The 15,249-nt window shown below is 36.0% G+C and overlaps 1 protein-coding gene across 1 annotated transcript in view; it reads left to right on the top strand.

The window, feature by feature from the left end:
- LOC139136864 (protein sidekick homolog) overlaps positions 1–15,249 on the top strand; it is a 311,194-nt gene that overhangs the window by 137,183 nt on the left and 158,762 nt on the right. The gene's annotated exons all lie outside the window — the stretch shown is intronic.

Genomic DNA, 15,249 nt, shown 5'->3' with positions numbered 1-15,249 from the left:
TGCAGTATGTTTTATTTGCCTAATCAACACAGCAAAAAAATACGTAAAACTTGCAGCTTGAGGAAACAGCGACTGCATGTTCGGCCGTGTGGACTTGATAAAAACATTGTTTCGCTAATATAGTCCAGTCAATCTACGAGATTTTGGCATCTAACCCACCACAAATTGCAACAGAATTCTTTTCTTCAGAATGCATTTAATGAGGAACCCAGAACAACATATTAAAGTTTACTCGAATCTACCTTGGGTAAATATGTCTAATTTGCATAAATCAAATATGGCGGCCAACCATCCAACAAAATAACATAATTGGCTATATATCACGTATTAAACAAGCTATTTCAGTCATTTCAAAGTCTGACACTAGTTATTTGGCTCAGGGAATCATTTTGGAGGTATAATGTTTCATATAGGCACCTCGTTAATTTGCATAATTCCAATATGGCGGCCAAAATTCCTACAAAAGACATTTTCGGTCATATACCACGTACTAAACAAGCTATTTCAGCGATTTTAAAGTTAATATATATTTCTTAGGCATGGACAAACGATTTTCGTGATGCTGTGATTTGCATAGGTAATTTGTTAATTTGCATAATATAATATGCTGGCCAACATACCTACAAAAGACATTTTGTGTCATATACCACGTATTAACCCTTTTGGCGCCAAAGTCTATTTTTGTCAACTTTATAAAATGTACCACAGTCAATTTTTCTGCTTTTTGTCACCATTTTGATAAAAATCTGTAGCTGCTGAAAAATGATATCCATTTGGTCCAAAATTATGAAAAAAACGTACAGAAAAGTTCACAGAAATTGGTAAAATATTGCATTAAAATTTGGTGTAAAAAATTACAGCAGTCAAAGGGTAAACAAGCCATTTCTGTGATTTTGAAGTTAAAAGTGTATATCTTTGGCATGGACAAACAATTTTCGAGATGCAATGATTTGCTTAGGTACTTCGTTAATTTGCATAACTCCAATAGGGTTGCCAACATACCTACAAAGACATTTTCTATCATATACCATGTATTAACCTTTGGGCGCCAAAGTCTATTTTTTGTCAACTTTATAAAATGTACCACAGTCAATTTTTCTGCTTTTTGCTTTGATTTTTGCAAAATTTGATTAAATCTGTAGCTGCTGAAAAATGATATCCATTTGGTCCAAATTATGAAAAAACGTACAGAAATGTTCACAGAAATTGGTAAAATATCGCATTAAAATTTTGGTGTAAAAAATTACAGCAGTCAAAGGGTTAAACAAGTTATTTCTGTGATTTCAAAATTACAAGTATATTTTCTTTGGCATGGTCAAATGATGTTTGAGGTGCAATGATTTGCGTTGGCACTTCGTTAATTTGCATAAATCCAATACAAAAGAAATTTTCTGTCATAAAATGTATTGAACAATCTATTTCAGCCATTTTGGAGTTTAATTATATTTCTTGAGCATGAAGAAACACCTTTTGTGGTTCAATGTTTTTAAAAGACACTTTGATGATTTTCAGAAATTAAAATGGCTGCCAAATTAATGCCCAAATAGCTTCAAATATAAATAAGGTTATGGTAGAGTTTTTAGGAATAGGAATATCAAGAAAAAACTGTCAAGCGGGCACTGCACCCAAATATTCTTCCAATTTTTATTAATTTGTTAACCCAAGATTAAAAATTGCGTAGGTTCACCTTTTAGCTTGGCAAGCAGTCGTAAGTTGCATGATATAGAAGGGTTAATGTATGCAAATGTATGCAAATCACCCGAATTCCTGTCTTCTTTTATCCGAATTCAAGATTTCCAAAGAATATAACTCTGTTCTAGCTGGGTCATATTTTCTGAAATTTTCACATTATGTTTTTAATATGCTATATAACAAAACAACTATTTTGTTTTGCAATATAATTCTTACATTTTGAATTAGAGGCATTGTTATTTAGCTAATCATGATTTTAAGCACTTTTCCGAGTGTCAGACTTTCAGCCCATGCCATCTGAGAATGAGGATATACTCTTGTTTCAAGTGAAATATCACTTTTAACAAAATAGTTCCTATGGGTTTCCTCGTCATCTTAGATGAGAAATAGTCCTTTGAAAAATGTGTTGGCAACTTCCAGCTCCACCTTAAGTCCTTGAACATTTATTTTTAAAAATGTAGAAAATATACAATAAATTTACATACAATAACGATCCATTTACAAATAAAAGTTTATTTTGATAGGTATCTGTGATACCTGAATTCGTTGAAATACTTCCATAAATATATTGTATTTTGAAAAGAATGTTAAAGCAAATTTGGTAGACTTACATATGACTTCCGAACGGATTAAAATACGTATATGTTGATGTGCGTTTACTATTGAGTTGTAAGAAAGTCATGCAATTTTAATTATTTGTGATTTTTCTAAATATGACAACCGTTAATGATTGTTAGTCATCTAATAATAATCTCTTTCTGAATATAACATTGGATTCATCTGTGTACGGCATTATTTTTGATTTTTATAGGTGTTTTATACTCTACAGTGTTAAACATGTAATCTTTAATGTTTACTGTTTTAAAAAAGTCGTGGACAAAATCATTAGTTTCTAATTTAGACTGAACCCCTTCCTTATGGACGAGTGCATCTTTGGTACATCCCCCTAGATGATAGGAAAAGTCATCACATATAACAGCAAAAATACAATAAACACATCAAAGATAATAACAACGCAAAAAATAAAATAATATGACCAAAAATACACATGCCACAATACAGACAAATTAAAAATTAGCGCTGATGCAAACATGTCACAGTCTTAAAACACGTGATCAACACACAAACTCACAAAAATTGAAAATTGCATGCTTAGCAAAGACTTAAAATTAATTCAAACAACTCATTAGCCAACAGAATCCAACTGTTACACGATACAAACATGTACATCTGGAAAATGACACTTGGAAAAATGACTCAAGATGTACTTCTTTGTATTGTGTAATAGTTGGATTCTGTGTTTGGATTAATTGTAAGTCTTGGCTAAAGCATGCCGTTTTCAGATTTTTTGAGTTTGTGTGTCCAGAAAGTTTTTATGAATCTGACATTGTTTGCAATAGTGCTAAGTTTCAATTTGTGTGTATTACGACACTTTTTATTTCGGTCATATCATTTTTTCTGTTTTTTAGCTTTGTTGTGTTTATTGTATTTTGCTGGTATGTGTGATGACTTCTTGCCTATCATCTAAGGGATCTTATGAAGATGCACCCATCCATAAGAAGGGGGTACAGTCTAAATTAAAAACTAAAGATTTTGAACACCCCTTTTTTAACAGTAAACCCCCCTTTTTTAACAGATTACATGCTTTGACACTGTAGAGTGTTAAACACCCTTACAAATTACGAAAATGCCACACACAGATGAATTCAATGTTATATTTAAAAAGAGAATATATCATTCAGAAGACTAACATTCATTAACATTAACAGTCGTCATATACAGAAAAATCAAAACATTTTGGAAATGAATGTCCAAGGATTTAACAGTTTCTTCTTGATAGTTTCCTAGTGCTAAAAACTATACCAAAACCGTTATTTATATTAGACGCTATTAAGCCATGGGGCATTAATATGGCAGCCATATTTAATTTATGCAAATTATCAAAGGGCCTTTGTAAAAATTGAGCCACTAAAAGTGTTTCTTCATAGCCAAAAAAATATTAAAACTTTAAAATCAAAGAAATAGCTTGTTTAATGCGTGGTGTATGACCGACAATGTCCTTTGTAGGAATGTTGGCCAGCAAATTGGAATTATGCAAATTAAAAAATTACCTATGCAAATCATAGCGTCTTGAAAATCGTTTGTCCATGCCAGAGAAATATACTTTTAACTTTAAAATCACTGAAATAGTTTGTTTAATACGTGGTATATGACCGAAAATGTCTTTTGTAGGAATGTTGGCCGCCATATTGGAATTATGCAAATTAATAAAGTACCTATAAGGAACATTATACCTCCAAAATAATTCCCAGAGCCAAATTACTAGTGTCAGACTTTGAAATGACTGAAATAGCTTGTTTAACATGTGATATATAGCAAATTATGTTATTTTGTTGGATGGTTGGCCGCCATCTTTGATTTATGCAAATTAGACATATTTCCCAAGGTGGATTCGAGTAAACTTTTAATATGTTGTTCTGGGCACCTCTCTGAAATGCATTCCGAAGAAAAAAATTCTGTTGCAATTTGTAGTGGGTCTAACCCTATTTTGACTGGACTATTAATATCGCGCTCTGCGGAAGAAAAACAACATCGCACAATCGAAAGGGAAAACAAAAGAAAGAATCAAAATCGTGCATGGGGAGACAATACAGTTTTAAAGGTTGGAGTCCTCACAACGAATCAACATACGTGTACTTCTTTACGGCGGATCGTCATACAGTTTCATAGACAACCAACCCAATAAAAAGTCGTTAGGTTAGCGACCGTGCCCCTATGAGTTTACGATAAAAATAACATATGTTCGAGAATAGTTCCTGACAAACCAAAAATGTAATGTGGCATTGAACGAATATTTCCTTGATACTTATCACCGGCTTTTCAGACTGTAGCATACAGATGCAACTCTAACTGGCCTTAAAATAAGATAAAAGAAAAGAAGGCCCTATTGCTTTCTCATTTTTTTTCATAATTCTCATCTGGACTCATCTGGATGAGAAGGCTTCAATAATGGCACGAATATGCTGAGATGATTTGGATTCTAATATTGCAATACAACCAAATGCAGTGTGGTCTATATTTGGCAAATAAATACGACAATATAATCGCTTTGTCAAGGTCAAACATATTTACGAAAGAGTATATAATAAACTATAGATCATTAGGAATAAATCAAAGATTGATTTCGGCGTGAACTTCTATTGAAGTCTTGCGTTTACAGTCACATGTAAAAATGTTTTATATTTATTACATTGTAAATAAGACTTGACAACCGGAAAACTAGTTCCTGCAGAAGCATTTATTTAAAAATATAGGGGGTGTCGGAAAACAGGGATGTCGCAACATGGGTGTTGGAGCTTCAGGGCGGTCACCATCAACTGCCACCGCATTGGCAAAACGCGAGAAACTTCCGAGACTTTCGTGTCTAATAACATAAACGTCTAAATAACATAAACACATAATCTTGGTCGCGCTTCGCTCCATGGAACTGGGGTAACATAATCCTTATACCTTTACTGAGCTGTGCGCAGTGTGCGAAACTCACCGCGCAAAATCTTTACTGGTCAAGCGGGCCAGCAACTTTAGAAAATCACTGGCCCTGAAGGAAATCAACTGGTCCCATTATCAGGTCAAATCCGTTGAAATATAGAGGATTATTTATCCGCGCTCAGTATATAGGGGCCAAGAACATGTGATTGAAAAATTAAAAAGACACAACTTCAAAAACCTAATATCAAACTGTTTTTGTGTCTTTAATTCTTTTAAAGCAAAATATGAAGATGACTATCAAAACCAAAAGTTGGGGTAACTGATCTCAGTGCCAAAAAATATGGAATCAGTGAAAGGTTAAGCACAAACTCATAAGACTTTTTTATTTCCTAAAAAATAACCTTTGACATAAAAATTTCTAACAATGACAAAACGAGCATTAAGCGCGGGCTTGAAAATGTGCCAATATGGAAAAGCTAGGTTCCAGAACTCCGATCAGGGATGGGTAATTAAGTTTTGGCAGCACAAACACCGGATCAAACACAAATGGAGTCAATACAACATTTGACTCTTCAAAAAAAATTCTGGCTTCTCCTCTTTGAGGGACTCATCGTCAAATTCAAGGAAGGGAATACAAAAATAAGGGCAACTGATGAAGAGAAATAATACTGAAGTGTCGAAATCCACGTCAAAAGACGAATCACAATTTAAAATGTAATCTTAACCACATAAAGGACTGTGGCTTAACCTTAACTGTGACTAAGGCAAATGGCCATCAAAGTCAGAACTACTTTCCACAATGTTAAATATCGGACATTTACTTTCTGGTATTGAAGTTTGACGTCCAACATATTTCCGCACATGCAATCTATATATCGGGTCTAATATCGGTACTAGACGACACAAAAATGACTTGCCGTCTGTCGCAGCACGCCGGGTTTGAGAAATTGCCGATATTTTACTTCAAGCTGATACATATCGGCGATTTTGGGACTCTAAATTATAGTAATCGACACTGGGCAATTCTAGAATGACTTGCCTTGCGTCTCAACACGGCGGATCTGTGAAATCACATATATTTACTCGATATTTATCGGCGATTGGGACCATATGGTCACTAGAATGACTCGCCTTGTGTCTTTAGGCACGTCTATGTAAAATCTCCGATGTTTATCGGCGATTCCGTGACAAATGTCCGATATATATGTCGGAGATTTGCCACCTCACAGATCTTGCCAAACCCGCCCGGCAAACCCGATTTCCTCAATATGGCTCTAACTTCGATACTTTACGATTGATACTATACTTGTCAAATCGTGGGCAAATAATTGATGTTTATCTGGGAGATCACCACGTGTAAAAACTGGTCCAGTGGTCTAGCCAAGCCCGACTTCCGTAGTCCGAATCTGACTTAAATTATACGATACTTGTCTAAAACAGTGGGTAAATATCCAACATCGGAGATTTCACCATCTCACATATCTGACCATAAAACGTAGTTTTTCTCGAGGGTCCACGATCTGACCAAACAATTCTAATTTCGATACTGTGTTGTCCAAAAGTCCAATGTTGCAGTGTCCTCGAAATTCAGTTTACCGCGACACATGCAACACGGTCGATACGCTATAAAACAATTACGCTATTATGACCACAAGGAGATCTTGAACCTAACAAATGAAATGCACTACAATTGAAGAGGATATATTGCATAACGCCACTCATTACTTTGGCGAGAAAACGTGAGGTTGGCCTAAGGTCTTTGGCTTTGACGTCGTGCCGATCAGTGTGTTAATTTTATTTGCGAATTTCGCGTTTTGCAAATCTCTTGAAAGAATAAATTTCGTATCTTTGAATAATTTTGTTAGGTATTTAGCTTAGCAAAACATTCAGGTAAACTTCTTTACATACAGGAAAAGTTTAACGTTACTGTTCCTCGTCTTTAGGAACAGCAGGACATCTGTCAAGTGTTACTGGTCCGGCATGAAAACAGCTGGTCTTAGGCCACGGAGTTAGCGTGAATTTCGCACGCTGGCTGTGCGTAGCAGGTTGGGTGTAACCTCTCTCTGCATGGCAGGGCTGTGTGTTACCGGCGTTATACGGCCTGCCTAATGTGGTGGGAGGCCATATAACGCCGATAACACACAGCCCTGCTGCGCAGAGCGCTAGGTGTAACCACAGTCCCTCTGGGGATGGAGGGACTGTAACTGCCTAGCCTATAGCTATGGAGATATGCCACCGTCGGCAACCCACCACAGCCCAGTTTCGCCGCCGAAAACAATCGATTTTTAATCCGAAATCGTGGTCGACCTCTGTTTTCGAGCACGCCCAACTATTCTAGATACGCGATATGCTGAGCTGCGCTTTAAAACTTACGCAAAGCCCGCTTTTCTCTCTCTATCCGAGGAGACCGACCAACGCCATTGTGAATCTCCATGTGCAATGATTTCTGGGTAGGGTTCAAATGCAGGTCAAATAATGAGTTCAGATAATAAAGTAGGTCAAATAATTGAAAGCCAAGCTAATGTCATAATAATGTCGTAATCATGACCAAATAATCGCATAATAATGGCTAATAATGACACAAAAATGACCCAATCACCAAATAATGAAATAATAATGATGAGACAAGTTCCAAATCAAGACATAAATACAAAATAATAGCAAAACAACCGAATCAACATAATAAATTCATAATAATGTCAAGATAATATCAAGATAATGTCGTAATCATGACCAAATAATCGCGTAATAAAGACCAAATAATGACATAAAAATGACCAAATCACCTAATAATGGCAATATAATGATGAAATAAGTTCCAAATCAAGACATCAATGCCGAATAATGGCAAAAGAACCGAATTAACATAATAAATTCATAATAATGTCAAGGTAATGTCGTAATCATGACCAAATAATCACATAATAAAGACCAAATAATGACATAAAAATGACCAAATCACCAAATAATGGAATAATAATGATGCAATAAGTTCCAAATCAAGACATCAATGCCGAATAATGGCAAAAGAACCGAATTAACATAATAAATTCATAATAATGTCAAGATAATATCAAGATAATGTCGTAATCATGACCAAATAATCGCATAATAAAGACCAAATAATGACATAAAAATGACCAAATCACCAAATAATGGCATAATAATGATGAAATAAGTTCCAAATCAAGACATCAATGCCAAATAATGTCACAACACCTGAATACCAAATAGGTTCGTTATTATGTCAAAATAATATCCAAATAATGATCAAATAATTGCATAATAATGGCAAAATATTTACATAATTATCACCAAATCACCAAAATAAATGGAATAATAATGATGAGATAAGTTTAAATAAAGATATCAAGATAATTTGGCGGTGTTCTCACCCCATAACTTCAGTCGGTTAGCTTTTCTTGGCAGCAGCATTTACTAGCTGACCTAGCGTCCCCCCCCCCCCCGAAACAGCCATGCAAGAATACTAGTGTGCAGCTACTACAGTATATAACTTCAATTTTCTTTCGATTTACTTAGGTTTGATATTTTTATACCCAGCCTTGGGGCAAGTCTTGTCAAGCATGTACTTTCTCACAACTTAAGATAGTGTTTTTTGTTGGGGGTGGGGGGGGGGGTGTGATCGAGCATGAACTCGCTGGGCTTTGGATATCCTGGTCTTGTAGAAAGCACACGGTACGCGTATAGCGGATTTATGTGCGTCATGTTTACATGAAAACTGCTGCACACAGTACATTGCAGAGCGACATCTGATTCCGTCTCCTGCAGGACCATGTCCTACCATGGAATTAGGGAGCGTTCAGTTATTATGGCCGGGGCGGGCCGGCAAATTCTTCCTGCGCATCAGTCAAAATAAGTGAACCCTCCTACCCATTGTACCAAAAATTGATGACCCCCCCCCCCTTTCAAGATGACAAAAATTTCATGAACCCCCCCCCCCCCACATTGCTTGAGTAAAGCTGCACACACAAATACCTCGGGGTATGGAGCAATAGAATCCCCCCAAAAAGAGCTTAGATTTTTTCAAATGACCTTCCTTACAAAACTCAAAAGGTGTTAATGCTCAGATTTCCCCTTCTGACTTGCTATAACTACCCCTCAAAGGGGTTGGACAGAAATTACTGGTGGATCGCAATATTTTTGCGCAAGCGTGTGTGTACAAAATTTTGATATTTGGATTAAATTAAAAATCAGCTGTTGATAATGTTGATTCACCATACATGGTAAAAATATATTTTCTCACATGTATGAGAAATCTATGTAATAGTCGCGCCAGCGGCTTACTGACTACGCATGCGCTTATTCATAATATACTATGCGACTAACCGGAAGTGTACCCTTCTTTCTCATGATGGGCGCCGCCATGTTCTTTTTTTGAGTACTCGTAAATAGACAAATACGAAACAAATTACTATGATATAACATGCCTTTTATAAATATACCTCTTTATTAGCCAGTAAATGTTATATACACCTTGTCGCTGATACAAAGTATCGTTGATATAGATAAACGGAGAAAACTGTCGTGCATATGAACGGGGCATACGCAAGAATGCTGGGATTGAATTATAGAAGAGCGCCCCCTGTGTCAATAATTAGATTCAAAAATTGCAAGTTTTTAGACGGAACGCTATAGTTTTCAGCTTGCAAGTGGAAGGTGGGCAGTGCGGTTACCATTGCAATGATAATTATTGCATAATACGTCCCTTGTTAACGCCATAGGCTGTTATCATTGTAAAAATTGCCAATTTTTGTCCAAAATTTTTACACGCTACAGAAAATCTATAAGCTTACCTGCCCTGCTGCAGGGTTTGACGTCGTGTAGTACGTGAACTGCTTTCATCAGAGGGAAACTGGGCATAGTTATTCATATAAACGTTTATGAAGTAACAATTACAGTTATCATGAATCAATACAAATAACATTGCCAATCTTAACCCCTGGCGCGACACCAAGGGCTGAGCCCTATATAATATTACTTTTTCATTGCAAAACTATATCTATGCATTATAGATATTTGATAATTTACAAATGTACTTAAATGAAATAGGGTTGTTACAACTGGCATGTGGACAAAAAGTTTGACCTTAGAATTTCACCAAAAATGTTCATACACTATACATGGGAGTCAATGATAAAATTGTGAATAATTTTATTTCCAATGAAAAACTTGGTATACTTGTGCATATACAGATGTTCCATAATTGACATAATTTTACTTGATTAGAATATGATGGTTGAAGGTGAATATTATGTGTACACGAAATATGATAATGGAACTTCACTGAAAATGTTCATCCACTATACATGGGCGTCTATGATGAAAGTATAAATAATTGTTTGCCAATACAAAATAGGTAAATCCATGTATTTATGTACTCTCGATTATTGATATCAATGTACTTGATTAGATTAGGGTGGTAACAAATGGATGTGTTCGCCAGAAATTGGATTTTGGAATTAGACCAAAATGTAGATTCACTGTACATAGGAGTCTATGAGAAAATGAATATTTTTTTCCAATACAAAACTATCAAAATCTGTGTATATACAGACATTTGATAATTCATTTTAAAGTACTTAGTTAGCCTAGGATGGTTAAAGGTTGATATGTGTGTGCAAGAAACTGGATTTTGGAATTTAACTGAAATGTTGATTCACTATACATTGGAGTCTATGAGAAAATTAAGAATAATTTTTTTACAATGCTAAACTAAATTAATTTGTGCTTTTATAGGTGTTTGATAATTGATACAAATGCACTTGATTCAAATAGGGTATTTAAAAGTTCAGATGTGGACAACAATTATGATATTGGAATTTCACCTAAAAGTATTATTTAACTTTTCATGGTACTAGTAGTCTCAGTACAGGTAACTGTTAAATAATTTCCCTGACAAAACTTGCTGTATCTCTAATATGTAAGTAATAGGAATTGTTCATCGCCCTTAGTGCAGTGAGCTTGATTTACAATAAGACAAGCCTCAGAGTTGTCAAGTCAAGATGTTCATGTGACAGATAATTATACTTTTGTTCAGATTTATTGGTGAATAACTTCAGAGAATGAATCATGCAACGAATCATTTTTATCTCCCAGAATATTTCTGAACACTTAAACTGCTTTTTGACGGGACGGATACTTATGAAATTAAGTGACCCCCCCCTCTCTGAGCTGTTTGAAAAATACATGACTCCCCTTTGCAATTTTCAAATTTGAGGTGACCCCCCCCCCCGGACTTTTGCCGGCCCACCCCGGCCATAATATCTGAACGCTCCCTTATTCTGTTAGAGTATAGCTATAATAGAGTAAGTTCGTTCGACATATTAGGGTTATCGTTGATCGGGACAGGGGCTACTATGTTGTAAGACGGAATGTAGATTTATGCATGTTTATTTCTTGTACTCTATGGATTAATGCCAAGGGTCAGGCGCATTAACTGAGATTTTTCGGGGCGCGATGTTGCAGCTACACAGGTGCATAGCAGGAGAACCTGCTATTTTTGACGACGAAGACGAAAGCGGTTGCTTCTATGCCAAAGTTTTAATCAGTCATAGATCCTTGAATTACAATTCACTCAAATTACAATGCACTCAAATCCATGTGTACCAGGCCATAACACTGAATTCGCGTCTGGTCATCGTCCGGTTCCGGTTTCACTTTTGTTATTCTTGACTTCTTAGGCCGCGTTCATAAAAAGGGTGAGGGGGGGCTGGAGGAATCGCGATTGAAATCTTATTTTTTCAGATCCCCCCTCAATACCCTCAAAAATTTTCACGTCCTCCTCCCAAGTTACCATATAGCCGCATATTTATTAGGAATGCGCGCGAGTAAAAATAACATGTAATAAGTGTTCTGCACGCAGATGTTCAACACAACCTCTTATCAACAGGTTGTAGAGCCATATACAGTGGAATTTGATCGAGTGTCCGGTTTGCCTTGCAGAGCTCGACGAGTCTACATGTTGCATATCGTTAGAAAAGTAAACATTTGCAACAAATTAAGTCTTTGGTGTTAGATTACAGCGCGTTTCCCATACACTGTCTAGTCTACAATCACGACAGTCGTTTCAGCATGCCACTCACAACAAGCTTGACACTGCACTACTCATCATCAAGGTTTCTTTCAGGTATTTACATGTACTTTGATTTGGGAAATACAACTCTGACGAAACTCACTGACATATTTTTCGAGTGTCGGATCTATATCTCGAAGAAAGTCCTCAACATCAACCGGACTGACTCTGGGCGCGTTCAGTTGAACACTGCTTCAGCAAGGTGAAGAAAATTTTGAAGGTAGAGATGTATATGCCGTCCGGAAATTACGTGCCAAAATACCGCGAACTATTTTAGAAACACTGGGTGTGCTATTTAAAGGCACAAAATGTACTGTGTTGATTGAAAATTGCTCTTCCATGTGTAAAATCGACTTTTCTTTTAGTCTATTTTGTAGCTGTGTCATGTATTTGGGAGAAGTGTCCAGTAAGAAAGTTTCATTTAACTGAGACAAAAGAGAAAGCAGAAAAAAGTTTCATGCAGGAGGTGTTAAGAATTTTCTGGTTGATAATATTGTTGTATTGTGTCATACTTATTGATAGAGTAGACTGCGCTGGACCTGCTACAGACTATGCTAAAGGGACCGTTGTCGTGATTACTGACATCGAGAGGAAAAAAGTTTATTTTGAAAAGAATTTACGTGTTTCTTCATAAAGTTCCCAAATTAAAATAAACACCTAAAAGAAAACTTCGGTGATGTGTATTTGGTGCAGTGTAAAGTTTATTGTGAGTTGCATGCAGAAACGACCGTGTTGATTGTAGACAAGACAGTGTATGGGAAACGTTCACTGCGCGCTGTAATCTAACACCAAAGACTCAATTTGTTGCAAATGTTTACTTTTCTATTGATAAGCAACATATAGACTTGTCGAGCTCGACAAGGCAAACCGGACACTCGATCAAATTCCACTGTACCTAGGGCAAGTTCTTAAATTGATTCATTTTTAAATGCATCAGTGGACTTTTCGAATTTCTCAGTCAACCGACTTGAGTTTATCCAACTCTAGCTACGTTTTACCAAATTGTGAAAAAATGAGCAAAGTGACCTACCGAATTTTTTTTTCAAAAGTACAAGACATATACAACTTAGATGCCACTTATAAATGTTTTACAAAATTGACAATTCTTAAAGGTTAAAATATTCCATGAAATTAATGTTTTAATCTCAGAAATTTTGGGTGAAATAATAGCAAATTTGATAAATAATAACTGATTCCATTTGGTCACACATTTTTCCATTCAAATTAGAGTCTTTACCATTCAAAGTTTTTCTTTTGTGCTATTGGTAAATGAGATGTGAAAATTTCATTCACTGCATGAACTTGAAATGAATGGATTTATATATTGATTTTAAGTGATTTTGGAAAAACTGACTTTTCATCGTACATTTGTATAAGATCAAGTATGGTGACTCCATCTTTTATCTCTAATATTTGATTGTTCTCATAGCCAGAATTCAAAAATCCATGGTAACTGTTAGTGCCCTAGCCTTCTATGTGTTGCTCTCTGGCTGGATCTTGTGTACATGTAGACGTATGTTTCACTGCCAATTGAGTGTCCTATGACCGAAACGCGGCCTGTACCCTCTTAGAGTTTTCGACAAAAGGGCACTTCATTGCTCCCAAAGAAAAAGCTAACAAGCAACCTTATGATTCATAACACAGAGTCAATGAAATTAACAGGCAGGGCGGAGCCGACTTCCCTGAAAATGGCAAAAAGAGAAAGGAAAGAGCTGTAACATCAGCTTTATGAATTTATTTAAAACGCCACTCAACCCGCTACATGACAGTATTACACTGTTATTAACAGTTACACAGTTATTATTACACTGTTATTAACAGTGTAATATTGTCGTGTAGCGTTGGTTGAGTGGTGGGTAGCTATGACTGAGGTGCTTTGATACGTACACTCAGGGGTAGAACGTCGTAGTAGAAGAGACAGCGGCAGGTACACAGAAATACTCCAAGTCGTCGTACTTGATTAGCGGAGTAACACACTAATAACACGGTATAACCTCTATGACTGGGGTAGTCTAACAATGTTTGCATTTTAGCCAATTCAGAACATTTTGGGGAACTCCTTCGCCGGATGAATTTCAATCGTTTTGTTTTCCAAATTAAAAGGGACTACAGAAAATTGACCGTGGGTTGTTTGTCAGTGATGTTTTGATTTGACATATTCACACCATTTAACATAAGTACCAGCATAATACGCCCAAAAGACAAAGGTTTTGTTTCTCTTCCAAGCACGCATCTATCTAGATTAACGTTACCGTAACCCGGCATATGTTGCTATTTGTTTTTGAGCTGAAAAAATCCAAAAAGGTTCCTGACAAACAAACAAAAACCTGAACAATGTCACTGCATTATCTTTGTCAGAGACCAAGGACCAGAAACAAACCTAAAATGTTTGTTAGCTTAACGAACAAAATGAACCCAATGTGATCTGACTATGTACATATTATGTTTTACATAAACAACATAGGTCTAATTATGGCACCACTTTTGTAAGAATATAAAAATAATTTTAATCTCTTTTGCTGGTGGCTATACATGTTCATTCTAGAATAGCATAAAGTAACCAACACATATATTATTCGCAAGTCTCCTACCAGTGACGAACATGTGCATACTAATTTTGGATACAGCACTCCATAGAGTCGGGACTCTTATCCATGAATCATGAAGCAACACTGCTTGTTAGTCAAATGCAGGAATTGTACTGTACCAACTGGACTTGGACTTACCAAAATGAATTCTTAACTGTTTATAGTAACCTCTGGTATCGTACAAATGGAAAAAACCTGGCATGAATGAGTCAAAATGTGTGTCAATGATAACTTGCTGCTCTATCTCGAGGTAATGCAAACCAATACTATCCAGTGACTTCATATAGCCTGGAAACACACTTCAAAGCACGGCACAAGAAATTAATTTTGTTGAATATGTGCAAACCTAATCGTATGGAATATCTTCTAATTTTCTGATTTACTTGG

The sequence above is a fragment of the Ptychodera flava genome, chromosome 7, assembly GCF_041260155.1.
Source record: "Ptychodera flava strain L36383 chromosome 7, AS_Pfla_20210202, whole genome shotgun sequence".
In the NCBI taxonomy this organism is placed as follows: domain Eukaryota; kingdom Metazoa; phylum Hemichordata; class Enteropneusta; family Ptychoderidae; genus Ptychodera; species Ptychodera flava.
The sequence above is the reverse complement of the archived record's forward strand: the minus strand, read 5'-3'. Positions and strand labels throughout refer to the sequence as shown.